We start from the raw sequence: 14,906 nt of genomic DNA on the forward strand, positions 1-14,906 counted from the left end.
CCCCTCTCTCTGCCCCTCCCCGGTTCATGCTCTGTCTCTCTCTGTCCCAAAAAATAAATAAACGTTGAAAAAAAAAATTTAAACAATGATGTTTTAGGTATGTTCTACATGGTTTAGTACAAAGGACTATTCTCACAAAAATGGTCAAGGAACGTAAAAGATTTTTGTTTGTGATAGATAAAGTCAGTAACAAACTGCACCCCAACTAGTTGAATTTTGGAAGAGTAGCCATTATCTTCTCTCGTCCACTCATCAGCTTCAAACATGTTGGTATACTTTCAAAGCACCCACAAATACTGGGCTCTGTGAAGGCTGTAACTTCTGTCATTTGTATTTTTTTATCAACAGAATAGATATTTTAGAGTTTAAAAGTACTGAGAAGGGGCACCTGGGTGGCTCAGCCTGTTGAGCGTCCAACTTCAGCTCAGGTCATGATCTCACAGTTCATGAGCTCAAGCCCCACATCAGGCTCTGTGCTGACAGCTCAGAGCCTAGAGCCTGCTTCAGATTCTGTGTCTCCCTCTCTCTGCCCTTCCCCTCCAGCACTCTGTCTCTGTCTCTCTCTCTCTCAAAAATAAACAAACACCGAACAACTTTTTTTAAAAAAAGGGCTGAGAAAATATATTTCAGCATTAGAAAAATTTAACTTAACATTTTTTATTGTTTATTTATTTTTTGAGACAGAGACAGAGCATGAGCAGGGGAGGAGCAAAGAGAGAGGGAGACACAGAGTCTGAAGCAGGCTCTAGGCTCTGAGCTGTCAGCACAGAGCCCAACGCGGAGCTTGAACTCACAGACTGTGAAATCTTGACCTGAGATGAAGTCAGATGCTTAACTGACTAAGCCACCCAGGCATCTGAGGAAAATGTAACTTTAAATCTGTGAGTCATTTGTACTTGTATAAGGTAACCCAGTAAGTCATTTATATCTGTACGAATAGACAAAACCCAAACAATCAATTCTTTATATGATTGTGCATGTAAATTCACTCTTTAAAAGGTTTTGAGTCTTCTCTTATCAACACTACTCTTCATCTTAGCTCTCCCTCTGTGTTTACTCCGTGTGTTCAGACACTCTGGGCTTAAGCTATAGGCTGGAAACTCTGTGAAAGGCATAAAGATTCTCCTAAGTGCAGAGGGTGAATACATTAAGATGTAATGGAAGAGAGATGATACTAAACCAGGAAGCATGGGAATGAATTCTAGTTATAGCAACATTACTTAAAATTATAAGACTCCAGATTGTTCAAGTTTAAAGAAGCTCCCTGAAGATCATGTTCAATCTCCTTATTGTAAATGTGCAAACCAGAACAGAGACTCAAGAGTAGTTGGTCTGTAGCAGGATCAAGAATCAAAAATCTGGCTCAGAAGGCCAGGGGGCAGTAATTAAACCGAAACTATTACTGACTTATTTGCTTTTTCTCCACCTGAGACTCTGATTTATAAAATTGAAAAAAATATATGCCTTTGTTCATTTACTCAATTACCAATGCCTATTATATATAATCCTATATGCAGAAAAGAGTTCTCCAGATGAAACAAGTCCACTCAGGATCAGGCTTTCTTATTGTCTTTACCATTATTAGATACAAGTTTAAAGTGTACTGTTAGAGAAATGTTTCTCCTATTTTTAATCTTTCCACTTCAATCACTCCCACAATACTTACTCAAAAAAAATTAAAGAAAAACCATATGGGAATATATAATGTAGAATTTCAAAAATCCTGAAGATAGTTGTTGGTGACAAAGGACAGCCAAAATTGGGCTAAGATATTTCTACACACATGCTGTAAGAGACAAGAGCGTGAAGAGCTTCCAGCAATTCATTTCAATGAGTTCAATAGAGATTATTTTAATACATAGTAACATCAGTCATTGATTGAGCAGCTACAAATGCTGGGCACTTAATAAATGTCATCATATTTTTTGCTAAGTACCATACAGTGCATGATGGATTCAAAGAATGAAATTCCGAAAAGTTAAATAATTGTGTCCATTTACACAGCTAGACAGACAGACAGGCTTAAATCCCAGGTGGCTTAGTATGTGCCAGATATTACAGGGAGATTGATTCATGCACGATTTCATTTAACCCTCTCAACAAACTTCAAAAATAGGTATTATTAGGAGCACCTGGGTAACTCAGTCAGTTAAGTGTCCAACTTTGGCTCAGGTCATGATCTAACAGTTTGTGGGTTTGAGCCCCACATTGGGCTCTGTGCTGATAGCTCGGAGCCTGGAGCTTGCTTCAAATTCTGTGTGTGCCTCTCTCTCTCTGCCCCTCCCCCACTCATATTCTGTCTTTCTCTCCCCAAAATAAATAAACATTAAGAAATTAAAAGCGGTATTATGATAACTCAGATTTAAAGATGGAATTATCCATATCAGATTAAGAAATTCAGCTCAGTTAATACAATGAATAAGCCACAAAACTGAGATTCTGCATGTAGTGCCCATGCTTTATTCTCCAATACCCTTTTCCTCCTGGCAGCAAGGGGCAGGATACTCAACTAAACTCCACTCACGCCTAGCCCATGATATTTTGCAGTCCATTTTGACTTCCAAATGAGCTAGTAGAACTGGAAAGGAATGACCTTTCTTATCTAAGATGAATACATTTCCAATTATTGCACACTCCTGTCACATTGCATCATTCAACATTGCTTCCTAATTCACAGCCCTCCAAATTGTCAGAATTTCTCTGGACACTTTAATTATTGAAGTTTATCTAAATAAAAAAAAGGCACTGTGAAATTTGTCAGAAGACTGATTTTGTACCACTATCAAAGCAAATGCTAAATACTTTGTATGAGCTTATTAAAAAGTATTTAATGAAAAGGTATAAACTTCTAGTTACAGGATGTAATGTACAACACAATGACTATAGCTAACACTGCTGTGTGATACATAGGGAAGTTGTGAACAGAGTAAATCCTAAGAGTTCTCATCACAAAAAGAATTTTATTCCTTTTTCCCCTTTTCTCTCTTTATTGTATCTATGTGAGAAGATGGTATTGTGGTAATCATTTCACAATATACGTTAATCAAATCATTAGGCTGTACACCTTAAACTTACGTCAATTATTTCTCAATAAAACTGGAAAAAAGTATTCAATAGACTTACGCTCAAACTTTCTTTCTTCTTCTTTTTTTTAATCCCAGAAGAGATGGAATTCCTCTGGATGTTTTAGAAAAGCTACAAGGTGACTAGATGCAATCATTTTGATAGGGCAGAATCATCCCCTTGTACACTAAAGATAAACTTTGTTTTCTTCTTGTGAATGCAAGGACCTCCTAACATTGTCATCTGATTAAACTTCCATGCAATAAACATTCACTGAGTACCTACTGTGTGCTATGGTTGAAGTATAAGTAGTCATGGTTTTCACCTTCACAGAATTCTGAACCTATGATTCACAAGGCACAAATAACTTATTCGATGAAAAAATAACAGCAGGAGAAGTACAGAAAATATTATGGAATCACAGGTGAGTAAGCACCCGTTTCCATCCTGGTGGTCAGGGAATGCTCTAAGAGAAAAGGAGCCATTTTCTTCTATCTTTGAAGTATTAGCATCAATTTACCAAGTGGGACAAGGGTTAGAACATTCTCTGAAAGAACTGTATAGATATTGAGAGTATGGGAAATGTAAAACATGGGAAATAAAATGGTAGATTTGAAAGCATATCCTATAACTGCAGGAAAAAGTGAAACATTAATAACATGGTATTTTAATCATCAAAATATTTGATATCCTGTATATATAATTTATGATGAGTGTCTCCTGAATTTCTTTTGGGGAGGTGGTGTTCTCTGTTGGATCTTCAGGCCTACTAAATATGACCCTTTGGGCTTACCTGTGCATGTTGGCCTATGTGATATTTCAGATATATCCTTTTTTGCATCAAAAAGTTAAACTCAAGAATGATTTGCTTTCAATATGGAAATGCAAAGTTTTAGTTGCTCTTTTTTGTAAATAACAATTCTCTCCTTCCATTTGAGATATGGGGGACTGGAGTTGGATGAGAAAGGAGATTGGTGGGGAGAATGGGGGACTCTTGATAAAAGATCTTATTTCCACAGAATTCATTCTTAATGCCAGGAGACAGAGGATTGATTGCATTTGAATCCATGTGGACTCTATGCTTTTCTGATGTATTGTGGGTTATTTAAGGGTAGAACATATGCCCTCAGAAATATTTGCATAAACATTTCAGCAAGATTCCACGATCTTACTTCTCTACATGACAGATCTGTGAACATTTCAGGAGCAGATTTCCACAGACACTGACTGAGATTTATTCTAGAAAATGAAAGTTCCAAATGTATGCTAATTGAGAAAGCATTATCCATGGCAGAGGGCATAAGCCAACCAATTAGCCAATGAATAGAAATAAGAAAGAAGGATATCTAACTTTCTAAAGGTAGGGATTCAGAGAAGTTCTATGTTTCCTGTTTTGTTTTTTTAAAGTGTTGGTACTTATACAATAACTTTTTAGGAAGAGTTATAAAACAATAAATATTGACTATGAAGTAATCACAGAGTGTAAACAAGCCAAAAGAAGAAAAACATAAACTGTATTTCCAAAGCATTCAACAGTTGTTATTGTTGTTTTCTGATTATATAAGCAGTAATCTAGGCTTGTTATGAAACATTTAAAAAAAATATAGAACCATGTATTCCCACTACCCCACTGTTAGCAATCTGTTGCAGAATATCCCATCCTTCCTTTCTAGGTATGTGCGTATGTGTGTGTGTGGGGGGGGCAGTGGGTGGGCAGTTATGTGTATTATTTCTTCTGTAGATAGGGAGTAATACATAGGCAGTTTTTGACATTGTTATCTGAATGCATGCATTCATATCTTGGATATTTTTTAAGAGATGACACCCTGTTTTCTCATTGTTTCTAACTTACCTACTTATCTATTTAGTTATTTTTAAAACTCTGGATTCCTGCAATAGAGGTATTTTGTTGTTCATGAAGGCAGAAGAAGCTGTTATACAAATATTGGATATTGTTGATATTTTCTTCATTTTTTTGTGTTTTAGTTATTCTTGTGAGAGAGAGAGAGACAGAGCATGAGTAGGGGAGGGGCAGAGAGAAAGGGAGACACAGAATCTGAAGCAGGCTCCAGGCTCTCACCTGTCAACACAAAGCCCGATGGCGGGACTCGAAGTCACAAACAGTGAGATCATGACCTGAGCTGAAGTCAGACGCTTAACTAACTGAGCCACCCAGGCGCCCCTCTTCTTTTTTCTAAGGCCATAAATAAATTTATTACTCCTTGGACAGGTTTTTTCTTCCTTTGTTAGGTGGGTTGGTCATTTGCAAGGAAAGCAATCTCTGGATATGCAGAAACACACATTCACTCCCCAATCCATGACCTTATAATTAGGAGATAATAGACATATCTTGAAATATAATACTACTAAGAAGAATAATACAAACTATCCTCTTCTAACAGTGTCAACCAAGTCATATGACTACTGAAAATACTTGCTAAGGAATAGAAACAGGTTTCACTATTTACTTCCCTATTTTCCCCTCACAGTTCTCAAAGAAGACTATAATCTGGTAGAAATTTGAGGTCCAAAGTTATTTCTACGTTAGAGCTCCTGAGATGAGAATATAGAAGTATTTCAGTCCAAAAGGTGATAGCCAGTGAGAAATTGCCATGAGTCCATTAGAAATGGAAGAAAGTGAGAACTGTCTTCTAAGTCACAGGGTATCTTTCATATAGAGAGGTCGACCCTATAGAAATTTCCATGTTCTTGAAATCTTATTTTACTTAATCTTTTGCTAAGGAATTACCAGCATATCTTGCATTCTTTTTGATAGCAAATCCCAGTAGGGCTGAGCCATATGTTACCCCTTAGTTCTTGGAATAGAGTGCTTAGGTTAGTACTTTGGAAGCTCAAGACCTATAAATAACTCCTCAAGGAAACACCATTATATAGGAGAATATAACCTTAAAAAAGACTGACATTTGGATATTGGTCAAAATATTACCCCTTAGCATTAAAGTATGTCATCACAGTGTCAAAATATTGTGACACATTATGGTGTCACATCAGATGAACCCCCACAAAGTACCAGGCTAAGCAATCCATTTACACATATTTGCGCAAAGGAAATCCTTTTTGATACTCTAAAGGGTGGTGAGCAGCTTGAAGAGAGGGCAGTGTGTAATTTATGCACTTGATTTGGAAACTGGCCAACACATTTTGGGAAGATAGACACAGAAACTGCTCATCAAGCTGATTAACAAACACAAACAAGGGATGATTCTTGTTAACAGCACCAGGTTGAGAAATACCAAAATATTGTGTTTCCCATTAGACACTTGCAAGACTAGCCGTGGGCACCACTTCAGATGTGTTATTGTTTGTGCTGCTAGCTTTCTCCAGGTGGGATGAGAATTTAATTTATAGTAGAGAGAGTCCTGGCATTTCTTGTTACCCCATTATTTGGGAGGGTGTGAACATTTTTATATAGTAAGAGACTGATTCTCAACTCTGGTTGCATATCAGATTCCCTTGGTGTTATGGACTGAATGTTCCTTTAAATTCATAAATTGTAACCCTAATCCCAATATGATGATATTTGGAGGTGGGACATTTGGAAGTAATTAGGCTATGGGAGTGGGGGCCGCTATGGATGGGATTAGGGCTCTTAAAAGATAAAGCCAGAGAGCGAACTCACTCCTACTCCACGTGAGGATACAGAAAGTCAGCAGTCTGCAACTTGGTAGACAGTTCTCACCAGAATCCAACCAGGCTGATACCCTAACCTCGGACTTCCAGCTTCCAAAACAATAAGAAATAAATCTCTGTTGTTTATAGGCCACCCAGTTTATGGTATTTTGTTATAGCAGCCTTTACTAAGACATTTGGGGAGTTGTTACAGAAACATCAATGGCCTGGGTTCCCATCACCAGTAATTTTGATATAACTGATCTGTGGGTGGGAAGGAGGCCATGCTTTGGTATTTTTTGAAAGCTTTTCAGATGATCATAATATACAGGCAGTTTCATAGGCTACTCAAAGTGTAATCTTCAGATCGTCAGCACCAACCCCACATGGGGGCTTGAAAATACAGAATTGAGTCCCACCCAGACTAACTGAATCAGAATCTGCATTTTAACATGATTCCCCAGTGAATTATGGACACATTATATTTTGAGAAGCACTACCATAGAGGAAGGAAACAGAATAATAGATATTTACCAATATTTGATAATAAAATAATACTGATTAAAATAACAGTCATAGCCAATGCATTTTAGGTGTTTACTATGTGCCAGGCACCTTCTCTAAACACTTCACATGCATTAACCCCATTAATTCTCAAAGCAACCCGGAAGGGATATATTTTCATTGTCTCTATTTTCCAGTTTTGAGATAATTGACATATAACATTGTGTAAGTTTAAGATGTACAACATAATGATTTGATATATGGGTATACTTTGAAATGATTATCACAATAAGTTCAGTTAACATCCATCACCTCACATAGTTACAATCATTTTTTTGTGTGTGATGAAAACTTTTAAGAGCCATAATGTTTGTTCCTATTTTTTTAATGTTTATTTTTTATTTATTTTTGACAGAGAGAGAGAGAGACAGAGCATGAGCGGGGGAGGGGCAGAGAGAGAGGGAGACACAGAATCTGAAACAGGCTCCAGGCTCTGAGCTGTCAGTACAGAGCCCCACGTGGGGCTCAAACTCACAGACCATGAGATCATGACCTGAGCAGAAGTTGGATGCTCAACCGACTGAGCCACCCAGGCGCCCTTTTTCCTATTTTTTAAATGAGAAAGCTGAGAGAACTTGAGCAAGTTCTCACAGCTATTGGTGGCAGATTGGGCCCCTGCAAGAATTTCTCCTCTGTATTAAAAAATAAAACACATAGCTTCACAGCCAATGGTGAATGAAGTTGAAGAATCTGACATTCTAACTTGCTGGCCTAATTTAGCAATGCTGACTCCACAGTGATGAAGGTCTACATGAAATGTGAATGGCTTTGCCATCATTACCTATAAAAAATTATAGTCAACATAGCCAAGATGAATATCCAGTAAATGTAAGATATTCTAGGGGCAATCTAGGGGCACTGTTATCTCTAAGGTACTCAAGGATCAGATCAGATTTAAGATTTTGAATTTGCATATTCACTTCATTCCAGGATCAGGAAGCCATTTGATTTCAGTCAAGGCCACAGAGTCATAGGTAACATCTCCAGAAAGGAAATATGGCACTAATGCTTTTTCTTCTTCTTCTTCTTAAGAAGAGTTGCATTTGGGGAGTTATTTTCTCAAAGCAGCAAGGGTTCCCCTGATCAATCAAAAATAAATATTATTCTATTAGGTGCTAAAGGAATGTTTGTTGAGGTAATGAATATGTATGTATACAAAGTGCCCTTTCAAAGGAAATTTTACTCTGTTTTTTGACATTACATACTGGAAGCCCTTGAAGTGAATGTGGCCCATACATGGGTTTTATTGGCACGTGTGGACTTTTTTTTTCTCTTCAATGAGGCAACATCAAATATCAGGGGATTTCACTTACAAAAACAGACATAAAATCCAGCTTCTAGCTTTTCTTTTAAAATTGGAAAATCTGGCAACACTGAGCCTGTGTTCCTATGAACAACAATCATTTAATACTGCATGGCTATTCTCACAGTAGTGAAACACATGCTAACAGGTTACCTGTTGCCCCACCTGTACTGGGCTGAATGGTAGCTCCAAGAAATATTTGTCTGTGTCCTAATTCCCAGATCCTGCAAATATTCTTTTATGGTAAAAGAGTGAATGTAGCCCTAGATGGCAAAAGAAATGATTAAGCGTGATCTTGAGAGGGAAAGCTTACCCTGAATTATCTGGGTGGACCCTCAATGCCCTCATATGTATCATTACATGAAAAAGGCAGAGAGAGACAGACATACAGAGAATGTGGCCAAGGTGGAGCAGAGGTAGATGTAGTTGCAAGCCAAGAAATGCTAACAGCCTCTAGAAGCTAGAAAAGGCAAGGAGCAGAGGGAATACAGCCCTATGAACATCTTGACTTTGGACTTCTGGACTACAGAACAGTGAGAGAATAAATTTCTGTTGTTTTAAGCCACCCATTTTGTGGTATTCTGTTATGGTAGCTCTAGGAAACTAATATACTACCACTTGCACATAGGTGTCCATGCATTTACACGGGTGAAATTGCTCATTTTTTATTAGGATACAGACATTTTTGTTGGATAAAATGGACAAAGTAGGACATTGTAGCAGTAGCAACAACTCCTATCTCCTAGGGCATGGTATTCTCCAAATCTAGGCAGTGTCTCTTACGCTAGATCTAGTTTATATTTGTTCATTTTTGTCCTTTGCCAGGATACTGTTATCTTAATATAAAAGATAGGGCCTTCCAATTGATTTATATTTTTATATTCCAACTTTATAAAATGCCAGAAGGAATATATTTACCATCAGGTATGAAATAAATAATATAGGCAAATAATCCTTGGAGACTGAATATTCCATAGACCTCATTTTACAAAGGGGAAAATTAGACCTAGGGAGAAAAATGAGGCATCCAAGGTCATAGAGATAATTCGAGCAGAGACAGACACCAATCATCTCACACCTGGTTAATTGTTCATTTCCCATTCCAGCTCCCTTTTATGAGCATGTGAGCCCTAACTCTTAATTTTTGATCATTGAAATAAGGTTGACTGTGAAAACCGTTATTAGACTGCCATTTTTGTTTAAAAGTAAGTATAAACATGCTCTGAACCTATGAAAGGAGATGCTTTAAGTCCATCTCAAATTAGGACTTTTTTCTAAGCAAATTAATTTATCCATAACATTTAAATTACTTCATGTTTAACTATTAAAAGGTCTTGTCATAACATATGCATTGTCTAAATCACTAAAGAGTATGGATATTAAGAGAAATTGGACAGGGACAACTCAACTGGTGACTTTCTCAAGGTAAGAGAGAAATGCAAGAGAATATATACTAATCCATTTATTAGAAAGGTTTCAAAAGTCTTAAGAAAACCTGAAAAACATGATTGCACTGTACAATTTGAGGGTTAATATAGAAAGTTCAGTACTCAAAGGATACTATAAATTAATATTGTGTACCAGTGTTCTTTTGGTAGATGAAAAAAAAAGTAGAGTAAAGCTTTTTAATTAAATTTTTTCTAAAAACAATTTTTTAAAGCAATCACAGACACTCCAATAAGGCAAGAGCTGACTGATAAAGTGTTGCATTAGCTAACTTTTACACCTTTCTAAGCCTCAGGTGGCCAAGTCACATTTGGACTCTATTCTGCATAAATTTCACACTCCAACACAACAGCAATATTTTCTTTAATGCTGAGCCCAAAGCTCCCTAAAAACACATGGAGTCTGCATTGCTGGAACTAATTCATGAAATAATAAGGATTTCTGCAACCAGTCAGAAGGCATATTAAAATGCCATGTCAATATTTGGCTGTGCCAAGAACCTACCATTCCCAGTGATAAGCTTGATTCACTAATGCCCACTATAACCCTTACACGATAAATGCTTTTCCAGAGTTCCTGAATAAATTCAGTGGCTTTCACCACATCTAGTTCTAGCCATGCCACAGCCTGTTTTTTCAAAGTCAAGAATATTCAGAATTTGAGTATCATTTATATATCCTTCTTTTCATGAGCAGAGGTACTAGAGATAAAAACAACTGACCCTCTCTTAAGAAAAAAAATCAAATATTTGAGTATAGAAATACTTATTTTTACTGGCTCAAATAATAGATTTATTTTAATCCACTTAATCTGAGATGCTGAAAGTTAATTTTGGCAACCGTTGTCTCTGGATATGAATAGCCTGGATGTTGTTTATTTCTGAGACCCATCTATCATGGCACATGATGGTCTGTATCACCCTCTGCCCTTCCAGAATGCTCAGTTAGCTCCATTTGACCATGTTATTGACTATTTGGTCCTTACATCGTCTCCATCACACCAAATCTTGGCTAATTAACTAGAGGTGAGCCCTAACTGATAGGAGAAAATTTCGAGTAGATCATGGCAAAGAGTAGGGAAACACACACACACACACACACACACACACACACACACACAGAGTCAAACCTCCTGTATCATGGTCAGAGCACTAGAATGATGAATCATGAACTGTATTCTGCAGAGGTCTCTGGCACCTTTTTGGAAGTAGAACAATCTGTCTCTAGAAGAATCTACTTTTATTCAGAACATTTCTATCTTCATCATCCATAGATCTAATGGGCCAACTTTCCATATTATCATCTTCCTATAAAATCCCATCTTCCCATGCCTTACTGAAGAAACATGAATGAGTCTGTTTCTTGCAAGCAAGAGAGAAATTAACTAAAAACATTATATAAACCTAAGCATTCATCTGATGATGCTGCACCATTCTCCAGGTTTGATTATGTACTATTTGAGATATCTTTTTACTTCCTGCAGAGATCCTGCTGTTTCATAACCACTTTGTTTGATGTTATATGGGCATCTAAAGTATAGCCATCTTGATATGCATTGCTCAATAAGACCTAATCTAGCACAGACACATACTGGCTACAGAGTATACCAAAATACTTTAAAGCTCAAATGTGCACTTCCCCAACTGCTCCTTGCTGGGTATTTTAAGGCACTGGTTGATTAAATATCTGGTATCATTAACTCTAATTTTAACTTCAATTAAATGTTTAGGCTCCATTTAGTCTACACTCACAAAATGGTGAATCAAGGTTCTAATTTCCAACATTTTGTAACATGATTCTTCAGTTTCAGAACATTTTCTATGTTGTTTTCAACATCCTAAAGTACTCATTTACTATATCCTAAAAAAAATTCATCATGTAAATGTCATATTGAAGTTAAAACTAACATTAAGTTAAAATTTAATTTGACATGTTTCTGGGAGTACCTATCTAAATCCAAACCAGCTATGTGTGTACAGATGTATGTGTACACATGCGTGTGTGTGTGTGTGTGTGTGTGTGTGTTAAAAAATCACCTTTTGGTTGTGAATTACAGATGAAAAATAATTTCTAAGAAATGATAAATTCAGACACTTTTGACATCTAGATGAATTGGTTAAAATTTTCAGAATCTCCCTTGTCTTCTCTTCATGAACTAAAATTTTTACTTAAAGGTATATGAAATTAAACACTGAGCTTTGGGGTACCTTGAATTTTTCCTTTTTTTTTTGAAAGTAGTATAACAATTTTGGCTCTTGACCCTTTGGCTCCAACATGTAATAATTTGTATACTACACACACAGAATCCTTCTTCAAGAAAAATGTATTGTTTTAGCATAGACAATGATATTCCAGGCTGAATAATTCAATGTCTCAGAACTTCTGATGTTAATGTTTAATGTCCTTGACATTCCTCCTATGTAAAGTGATCAATGATAGATCTGGGAGTGAAATTTAGATCAAGGACCTTAACTGATCAACAAGTCAACAGTTATTTAGTGAACTGTTATATACTTAGCACTGGAACAAAGCCTGTAGGAAATGTAAAATAAAGATAAGTCATAGTTTCTTCCTTGGAAGTGGTTCTAACCTGGATAAGGAGATAATATTTAGGCATAAGAAGCCGTGAGATAACTACATAGGACAAAATAGAACTAAATGTATGGTTGTCGGGTACCAACTATTAGATGTCAGTACAGGGAAATGACTGCATCCTACAGTGGAGGGGGGAGCATAATGGATTGAACCCTGCACTGATAGAGGAAAGGCTGTGAATTTACCAGAGTTGTGCTCTCTACATTGTCTACAGAAACACTGCTACATAAAATAAGCCACCATTTTAAGTCAGACAACTTTTCTTCCCCAGTACTGAATCTAATCACAGGCAGCCTGAGTACCACCTACATACGTGATTCCTAAGGCTCAAGAAACCTCTGTCCCTCCATCCTCCCAATGGTTCCCCTCTGGCCTTTCCTGAATCAGGTGCACCATTCGATCATTTGGATTATTTTTGAGAAAATATAAAATAAATGTGGGTTTTAAAGTCACAAAACGTTTAGCCTTGTTCTCACCTGATCCTCCTGTTTTCAATGTGTGACCCTGGGATGATTACTCAGACTCAGTTTTCATGTTGATAATAAGATTGTTAGAAAGTTAAATGATAGAATATATGACAAGCACCCAGCCTATATATGAAGTATTGTGGAGAGTGTAAGATCTCTCCCAGTCATGTTATTTATCCCCCTCAATAAAACCCAGTTAACAAATACACGTTATCTGAAAACTTCAGAATGAGCTATATCAAATTACCAACATTCAACTGTTTTGTTTCACAAAAATGACAATGTTATATTATTCAACCTAACATTACATCAATCTATTTTTCATCATTAATATATTTTGTCCCATCCTATAATCAAATTAAATAGAGTTACTGGTCTCTTGGGATTTTGAAGGAGGGCTATAAAAGGCAGGTTTTGATTTTGGTTGTGGTAGACAAAAATCCAAGTTTTGGAGGTTAGTTTTCTTAGCACCTCTAATAGGGTCGTTAGACAGAAAGCGAATGTCATTACTGAGCATGCAGATTTGAACAAGGAATAGAAAGAGAGGAAAAATAGAATAACGAAATATTTCTGTACAGGGCAGGTCTGACTCTTTCCCTCTTAATTCTTCCTAGCCTCCCCACAGCCTGCACACAACACTGTCTTTGGTGGGCACAACAGAAACCAGTCGACTGCTAAGTTGGCTGGCATCAGCCTTTCCAAAGTAGCACAAATCCAGTAAGGACATAAGCTACTCAAGAAACTATACGTTTGTTTACTGTATATGCTTTTAACTGTTCCCAGATAAAACCTCCATTTGTCAATGACCCAGCAGGGAGTAAATGAAAATGCTTATTCAGACCCCTCAGCAGAGAGAGCTCCCTTAATCCGCTCACTGATGAGATAACGCTGTAGGATTACAATAATCAACTTGCAGTATGTCCTCTATTAGTGCTTAAAACTATAGCAGTTCATAAGCACTAGGAGATGTTTCTTCATTTACATAATATAGTGACAGACTTTCACCCTTCTGAGACCATCCATTATCTCCCTATCCCTTCCTTGAAGTATTTCAAATGGATACAATTATATTGAGGACCATTTAACAATCACATTCTAAATACCTGAACTTATAAGTATGTATATATATACACATATACATATATTTGTGGGTGGAAGGGTATGTAAATAAGTGATATATATATATATGTATATATGTATATATCAGTGTGTATGTGTGTGTGTATGTCCCATCACTTACTTAAATCACCAAATTATAAACATATCTAGATATTAACAGTGACATTAAGCTTCTCAGCTTCCTCTCAGAGTGAGAATTACAATGAAGTGTCTGTGAGCCTGGTATGTAAATAGGGAAAGTAATAATGCACAGACTCTTCTTAAAATACTTTCTATATCACTATTAGTTTATGCGGTGACATTTTAAAGTTATTTCCCTCTACATCCTTTCCTAGTTAGCCAACGTAATGCCCACTGACAAAGAGAGAAGGCACTTTCTGATACACATTTTTTTTAAGTTGGTTAAAATTCATGTTATGAAATTGCAAAAGTTTAGATAATTCATTCAAACTTGGCTTTTTTCCATGCACTTTTCTAAAGAAAATTTAAAGTGTCAAAAATACATATCTTGTGCTCATTATTAAATGCTAAATACCACAGTGTTTTGAGCTGCCTCGTGGCCATTGTAAAGAAAACAGGTGTTCTGATAGATTATAAAGTGTGAGTCAGATGATGTGTAGGACAGAATTTTAATGAAGCTGCAAGCACAGAACTCTGACTGGCCTCTTGAATATGATGCTAAAACCCTGAAAGTAGTTTTAAAGACAAAATAGCAGGAAC

Source organism: Lynx canadensis, chromosome A1 (assembly GCF_007474595.2).
Source record: "Lynx canadensis isolate LIC74 chromosome A1, mLynCan4.pri.v2, whole genome shotgun sequence".
Classification (NCBI taxonomy): domain Eukaryota; kingdom Metazoa; phylum Chordata; class Mammalia; order Carnivora; family Felidae; genus Lynx; species Lynx canadensis.